The following is a 9088-nucleotide window of genomic DNA, read 5'->3' on the forward strand; positions in this document are numbered from 1 at the left end:
GAGGGAGGGAGGGGGCAGATTCTTTTATTTATTCATTTATTTATTTTTATTTTGTTGCTCAGTTCATCTTCATCTCCCGCTGACTTGGCCCCGGCAGCGTGCGGCAGGTGCACATGCAGTCCAGGCACTCCGTCATCGCCTCTCATTACGCGCCCCGTGCCGGGTGCATATCGATGCGTCTCCATACAGAAGGCGCCTATTGATGGGGGCGATATGGCTTTTTCCATTCAGATGAAGGGAATGGAGTGCGGGGGCGGTGTGGCGTGGGGGAGATGATTTATCACGAAGGTGTTTGATGCCGAGGTCTGAGACGGAGAGCGCCACGTTATTAGATAGCGATATCCGTCCCCCGACGTGCACCTCGAGCGGATAAACGGTCGGTTGAAGTGACTTTGAAATGCACGGGACGCCACTCAAGAGCTGCGCTTGCTGGTGAATAATTTAAGAAAAAAGACGCCCCCCCCCCCCCCTTTTTCTCACCGGACAACCTCAAGTTTTTTTTTTATCTCCCCAATATCAGTGTGAATGGATTATGAGCTCGAGCTCCCTGCATCACGTTAAATAAAAATGCAAACAGGCCAAACTAATTAACAGCCGAACAAGCGGCGAGGTAGCCTCCCCTCTGATGCCGCGCCAAGTCCTCACACTTCATAATTCACTCCCTCGTTGTGTTTGTGGTGCTGGGAGATGAAGAAGTAGGTGTGTGTGTGTGTGTGTGTGTGTTCATATGTGTGCACATGTTGGCTTGTTGTATGTATGGCTGAAGGAGGGAGGGGAAGGTTTGTCATGTTTGCTTATACCCCAAGTGTGTACGTGATGGATGCAAATGTGTGTGTCCTTGTGAGTGTATTTCCATGTGTGTGTTGTTCTTCACTAACAAGCCACTGGGAGAAAAAAAAGAAAAGAAGCCTAATTTGTACATCTCTGCATAGAATTAGTATTAATTTACCTGCTATCTACGCCCCCGGGACGCTAATAACGTCTGTTGTTACGCAAGCCCAAACAACTCTGTGCAAACATCAGAGAACAAGAAACCAGCATTGTACCCGACTCTTTCGGGAAATACAGAATACAGAATAACGGTGTTTTCAGAGCCAAAGTTCCCTTTTTTTACCCACGGAAAAATTCCAATCTTCTCAGCTTAATTTCACAGGCCTCACGGGGCAAACAACATCCACATTCCCATGGTTTCTCCCCCCCGCCCCCGCCCCCCACTCACCCTCCTGATGAGGACTCCATTACATTAAATCAAAGTTTTCCAGGCTGAGGAAACAGCTTCTTTAAGTAAGGGTGTCTCCTGATCCTCTCCCAATTTCCAGTGTCAGCTCCCATCAGCGTCACTTTCTCGCTGCACTTGCATTCACCTCCACAGTCCCGGCTGCCGCTGATGATCTCTCTGATTTCCCTTCGCCTTCCCGGAGGAGCGCTCGAGTGCGGATGTGTCCCCACTGTCGCGACTGCAGCTGCTGATAGGTTATTGATACAGCTCCCTGTGTGGCAATGACAAGGCATCAACAGTCACAAAGAGAGTTCCAATGCCATAAGTTATACCCTTAAATATATATATATATATTTATTTCTTTTTTATAAAAAGATTCTAATTTTTTGTTTTAATACAAAAATTATATATATATATATATATATATATGTTTTTTTCTTTTCTTTTTTAAATCCTGCAAATTTAGTTGGAGGTACTCAAAAAAAAAATCAAATTTATTTTATTTTTATATATACAAATACATTATATATATATAAATAAATGTTATATATATAAATATATTGTATATATAAATATATTTTATATATATAAAAAGATATATATTCTTTTTTAAATCTTTCAAATTTAGTTAGTTAGTTATTACACTATTTAATAAAGTAACATTTGAACTACATTTTTATATATTTTTATGATTAAATTAATTCCCAAAATGATTCTGGTTGTACCTGAATCAGAGGGAATTAGTCTTTTACTGTATCCAAATTGTATCAAATTCTTTCCACAACAAAATACATTTGTAAACGTCAACATGGCCGTGGAAAGTATCAGGATAACATGTGATAATCAATGTGGTTCCTTGGCGTCGGGCGTGTTGTGCATTGGTCCGGTCCATCACAACATCCACCTGCCTCTCGACTGTCTGAGCCAAGGGGCTTCAGCTTCAATGGGGGGTCGAGATCACACGGTGGAAAGATGTCCTTCAATCTGCTAAAGAAAAGAACATCAGTCCGCCGTAGAGTCAGGACTCCTTTCCTGAAAGACTCAAAGGTGTTCCCTTCCTGGGTTTTGGGATGGATGCAGTGAAAACTGAATGTTGGTCGGACCGTTGTTTGTTTCTTTTTTCTTTTCCAAGGCCAGATCTAAGTTGGGAAATAACATCTGCTTCCTGAAATCCAGGTAACATTGGTAAACAAGCAGGAACGTCTTATTAAGCTTTTTCTAATGTTTATTTTCAATTTCTCCCCTTTAATAACTTGCAGGGATACTTTAACGAATACCGTTGCTCCGGTAGAAAGCGCATCGGTAAATTAATAATGACGCCGAGTGTTTGATAGCGCGCCATCGTTTCTAGAAGATTGGCAAGAGGCGCCGAGTTATTACACGGCGACTGTCAGACCCGTTGCTTCTGATTCCAAAAACTGTGAAGCATGTAAACACCGTTTCTTACACTCACCTCTTCCCAATAAAGAAAACAGGGAGAGTCTTAAGACTCAGAACTTTCATGCCGGGAATTCAAGAATCAAGCACATCTGATCTTCAGCTGGAATCGTAAGTAGTTGCTCAACGTGTCAGCGTCAACATCAATGTAGCCTTCCCTTCAGAAGACTTCCCTGAAGGAGAATCTCCATAATTACACTCACAAGTTTGGCAGAATTAGAGGGTTGAGTCTGCTCCGTAATGAATTAGTTTCATTTACATACATTTCACAGATTTACTGCAGCTGGAGCTCTAACCCGGACCCATATGATCGGATTGGGTACTGGGGGGTGGGGGGGGTTCAGGTCAAGGACACTGTGACGGTTTAAGGACACAAGTTAGCTATTTCAGGAACTGCACCTGCAACTTTATGAATACTGCTATTGTTTTTATTTATTGTTTTTAAATGCAATGTTATTCAGAAGGCATCTTTTTTTTTTTTTTTCCTAGTCTATATTTCATTTTGCACCTGGGCTATTAAGGACAATTAAATTTGCTCCAATTCGATAAATCACGAGTTTGGTTTAGAATAAATCCCGTTCGTATTCTCTTAACTTCACAGACGCAGCTGTTTTTTTTTAGCAATATCAATTTGTTCGGGTTTCCAATAATCCATAGATACATTTTGAACTGTGCAGTTACTCTCTACTTTTAGGTTAGCTGTCGACCCAAAAAAATAAAATAAAAAATCGCTCCCTTTGTTCCTCTATTTCCTCATACAAACAATCATTTCCGAAGACCGAACGAAGGAAGACATTTCAGTCAAATGCGCGATCCAAGTCTTCAACAGGTATGGTGCATTTGAGGGCTCGTAAAACTAACAACTAACTGTATCGTATGACTCCCGGCAATTGATTCTGTCACGTTGCTATGGAGGAAACCTCCATCACCGGTGGACACAAACCCCACTAATGTACAGTGACATTGGTGTGGAGCGCGGCGGCGTGTGGGAGGAAGTGTTCGATGATGGTTTCACAAGTCAAAGCCCAGAGGAGGCTCCCCGTCTCGGGTAAAGTGGTGACACTTCACACGTTCTTATGGAAGTGCTCAGCAGGCGGTACATCTGCTTTTATTGACTAAATATCCTCCATCATAAGAAAATATGTCACAGTACAGCCCCCTCCTTGTGGGCATTTACCACATAGTGCAGCGCTCAATTGTGGAAATAATTCATTTTTTACCCCGATTATTAGGCCGATTTGGCAAAGTATCTCTGTATTTTAATGCATTTATTTTCGGTTGCTGTTTTTTCTTAAAAGTCAGCAGAAATCAATAAATAGTTTTAATCGTTGGCAAGGAACCTCCAGCGATCGCGTAGCTATTACTAGAAATGTCTCCGGTATTATGTGTGCCAGATGCCAGGAGTGGAATATGGAAGTACTTTGGCTTTATTGCAGAGTGAAGGAAAGCCCACTGACACAGACAGACAGTGAAGGAAAGCCCACTGACACAGACAGACAGTGAAGGAAAGCCCACTGACACAGACAGACAGTGAAGGAAAGCCCACTGACACAGACAGACAGTGAAGGAAAGCCCACTGACACACAGACAGTGAAGGAAAAACCACTGACACACACTGTATTACTATTATAGATAAATATATCAGTATCGTATTTGTGGTATCATATCGTATTTGTGGTATTGTATCGAATTCTGGTATCGTGGTAACGGGTATCATGATATTTGTGGCAGGTATCGTATCGAAGTTGTAGTACCATATTGCCCCACTAGAGAGCTGCGCCCACTAAACACGGGGCTACTTGTGGTTCCTAGAGTCCTAAAAAGTAGGATGGGAGCCAGAGCCTTCAGTTATCAAGCTCCTCTTTTATGGAACCAGCTTCCACTTTCAGTCCGGGAGGCAGACACAGTCACCTCGTTCAAGAATAGACTTAAGACTTTCCTGTTTGATAGTGCTTATAGTTAGGGCTGAATCAGGTTTGCCCTGGTCCAGCCCCTTGATATGCTGCTATAGGCTTATAGGCTGCTGGGGGATGTTTTAGGATACACTGAGCACCTATCTCCTCTTCTCTCTCTCCTTATGGATGAATTTACATCGCTCAATCGCACCTTACTAACTCTACTTATTCCCTTGGAGTCTTTGTGCCTTCTCGCCTCATAGGGTCCATTGGACCTGGATGCGTCTGAAGCTGGTCCTGGCTCCTGACTCCTTGCCCCTGCATCCAGCCCCCTGGCCTGGGCCTGGCCTCCTTCCCAATGGCCTGCCTCCATCTTTGTGCCTCCTGCCTCAAGGGCCTGGCCTCATTGTTCCGGCCTCTGTCGCGAGGCCTCCTGCCATGGTCCTGCTGATGCCCCCCCCTTCCTCTCCTCTCTTCCTCCTTCTGTTTCATGGAATTGTGGAGGTCTGGATCGCGGTCCATGCCTACTACTAATTATTCATACATTTCTGTCACATTGAATGTGTTGTAACTCTGTAACGCTGTTCATCTGTACACATGACATCTATTGCTTCTGTCCATCCGGGGAGAGGGATCCTCCTCTGTTGCTCTCCCGAAAGGGTTTTGCTTTTTTAATGGCCCCCTTTGAAATTCACAAATCAGATTTTCTTTTCCAAGGTCATCCTTAAAAATTATATTGGAAAATACATTTGTTCCATACTGCAGCAACAGAAAGAGAATTAATAGAAAGTTAGGCTTAAGTTCCTGTGACAGAATGTGGGGACATTTTGATTGTTTGCCCCAAGTAATAAAAATGTCTTGAAACACACACAGACACACACACACACACACACACACACACACATATATATATATATATATACACTGTATTTGTTATATTATATTTCTGAGGTTTAGTTTGAACTGGACCAAAGTGAAGTGGCAGAAACCGTATGGGTTATGTCATTAGCAATGTTGGAAACAGTGCAGTTTTAATGTCAAGGGTTACTGGGTTGCACTTGTGTCATGGCATTAAAATGAATTATAAAAATGGCTGGCAAGGAATTTCATCATCGCTTAGTCGGGTGTACGTTATCATGCACGGCACACACTGCACCAGCGCCATGTGGGGGCAGCAAGCCCGCCAATGGAGCTCCTTGTGTAGGTCACGCCAATAAATACAGGAAATGACTTTCCCTCCTCAGTCGCTGGACTAATGTGGGCGCAAATGGAGATTCAAATTTGAAAAAAAACAACACAACATATGGAAATAATCCTTATCTTCAAACAATCCTCTTCATCTTTTTTTCTAAATCTTCTTTTGGTGATGGATCAATGTCCCTGATGAAGCTACTTTAAAGCCATCGCCATCAGAAACTTGTTCCCTTTAAGTCTTAACACATGGCTGCTTCCCCAATGTCCATTTAATCTTAATAGTGTTTGATTGTGGTTAAAGAACATTGTACTAAAAAGACAAGTTTGGTTTTCTGAATAAATGCTCTTTTTTGATCCCATTAAATTATCTATTAATGCAAGTAATCATCAACAGATGAATCAATTATCAAAGCAGCCCTTCTGTGTAGTACGTGTGGTTCCAACAAAGGTTCCCAATTAAAATAAATCTTTAGTGCTTAAAAACAGCTAGAGGTCAAGATCACTTTTTAAGGTGTGGCGTCTATCATATTCCGATGTATTTATAGGCTGATCAAAACAACGATTAAGCAGAATCTAAAGTGTGTGTGTGTGTGAGTGTGTGAAGGATTAATCATAGTTGTGATTGTGGGTCATGGATAGTGTGAATCATGGAGGCGGTCGTATCCGATATAGATGTGAGGGACTGGCGAAGCCTCCTCCAGTCACACTGTCTGGTGAGTCCACCTCCAGTTCTCTATTGGTTATCCAACCTGTTTCATAATTGTATTGCTCTGTTCGTTAGGCTCTGGATCTCCTGGGACCAAAGGTGAAAAATAAGAAAGAAAGAAATGTGTTTCCACTGTGCATGGTCATACCTGTGGTTTTACACCACCCACCGCGGACGTTGTTTTCATCTCGGGTGACGGCTTTTGTGGCGAATATCCTCCCGACTGTTCTCTCCAATCTCATTGTCGGAGCTGTAATTGCTGCATTTAAAGAGACGGGAAAGAGGTGATTCACCTGGTGGAGATTGATACCAACCTCTTCACGACCCCACTAGTAATGTGTTCCTCCTCACTGTTTCCAACTCTGTGACGCCACAGACCTCTTGACCGCACTCTGATTCTTGAGAATAAGAGCCTGACGAGACCCCGGGCTCCATTATGAAGTAAAATTGTCTCAATTTTGATAATGATGTTCCACTGACCTGCTGTTCGTTGGCCTGTTGCTACCGAAATCTGCACATACACAGGTTTCCTTTGTCGATCAGGACAACAAAACCACATCCAAAACTGAGCCTCAAGAGTGAACTAACTCTAATGCAACATGTAGCCTAAAGAGTGAACTTACTAATGCAACATGTAGCCTAAAGGGTGAACTAACTCTAATGCAACATGTAGCCTAAAGGGTGAACTAACTCTAATGCAACATGTAGCCTAAAGGGTGAACTAACTCTAATGCAACATGTAGCCTAAAGAGTGAACTAACTCTAATGCAACATGTAGCCTAAAGAGTGAACTAACTCTAATACAACATGTAGCCCTAAAGGGTGAACTAACTCTAATGCAACATGTAGCCCTAAAGAGTGAACTAACTCTAATACAACATGTAGCCTAAAGAGTGAACTAACTCTAATGCAACATGTAGCCTAAAGAGTGAACTAACTCTAATACAACATGTAGCCTAAAGGGTGAACTAACTCTAATGCAACATGTAGCCCTAAAGGGTGAACTAACTCTAATGCAACATGTAGCCTAAAGAGTGAACTAACTCTAATACAACATGTAGCCTAAAGAGTGAACTAACTCTAATACAACATGTAGCCTAAAGGGTGAACTAACTCTAATGCAACATGTAGCCCTAAAGGGTGAACTAACTCTAATGCAACATGTAGCCTAAAGGGTGAACTAACTCTAATACAACATGTAGCCTAAAGGGTGAACTAACTCTAATGCAACATGTAGCCTAAAGGGTGAACTAACTCTAATGCAACATGTAGCCTAAAGGGTGAACTAACTCTAATGCAACATGTAGCCTAAAGGGTGAACTAACTCTAATGCAACATGTAGCCTAAAGAGTGAACTAACTCTAATGCAACATGTAGCCTAAAGGGTGAACTAACTCTAATGCAACATGTAGCCTAAAGGGTGAACTAACTCTAATACAACATGTAGCCTAAAGAGTGAACTAACTCTAATGCAACATGTAGCCCTAAAGGGTGAACTAACTCTAATGCAACATGTAGCCTAAAGGGTGAACTAACTCTAATACAACATGTAGCCTAAAGGGTGAACTAACTCTAATGCAACATGTAGCCTAAAGGGTGAACTAACTCTAATGCAACATGTAGCCTAAAGGGTGAACTAACTCTAATGCAACATGTAGCCTAAAGGGTGAACTAACTCTAATGCAACATGTAGCCTAAAGAGTGAACTAACTCTAATGCAACATGTAGCCTAAAGGGTGAACTAACTCTAATGCAACATGTAGCCTAAAGGGTGAACTAACTCTAATGCAACATGTAGCCTAAAGAGTGAACTAACTCTAATGCAACATGTAGCCTAAAGGGTGAACTAACTCTAATGCAACATGTAGCCTAAAGGGTGAACTAACTCTAATACAACATGTAGCCTAAAGAGTGAACTAACTCTAATGCAACATGTTGCCTAAAGAGTGAACTAACTCTAATGCAACATGTAGCCTAAAGGGTGAACTAACTCTAATGCAACATGTAGCCTAAAGGGTGAACTAACTCTAATGCAACATGTTGCCTAAAGAGTGAACTAACTCTAATGCAACATGTAGCCTAAAGGGTGAACTAACTCTAATGCAACATGTTGCCTAAAGGGTGAACTAACTCTAATGCAACATGTAGCCTAAAGGGTGAACTAACTCTAATACAACATGTAGCCCTAAAGAGTGAACTAACTCTAATGCAACATGTAGCCCTAAAGAGTGAACTAACTCTAATACAACATGTAGCCTAAAGAGTGAACTAACTCTAATGCAACATGTAGCCTAACGAGTGAACTAACTCTAATGCAACATGTAGCCTAAAGAGTGAACTAACTCTAATGCAACATGTAGCCTAAAGAGTGAACTAACTCTAATGCAACATGTAGCCTTAAAGGGTGAACTAACTCTAATGCAACATGTTGCCTAAAGAGTGAACTAACTCTAATGCAACATGTAGCCTAAAGAGTGAACTAACTCTAATGCAACATGTAGCCTAAATAGTGAACTAACTCTAATGCAACATGTAGCCTAAATAGTGAACTAACTCTAATGCAACATGTAGCCTAAATAGTGAACTAACTCTAATGCAACATGTAGCCCTTTTATTGTGAAGCCGAGGAATAGACCA

The sequence above is a fragment of the Cyclopterus lumpus genome, chromosome 20 (genome assembly GCF_009769545.1).
Source record: "Cyclopterus lumpus isolate fCycLum1 chromosome 20, fCycLum1.pri, whole genome shotgun sequence".
NCBI lineage: Eukaryota > Metazoa > Chordata > Actinopteri > Perciformes > Cyclopteridae > Cyclopterus > Cyclopterus lumpus.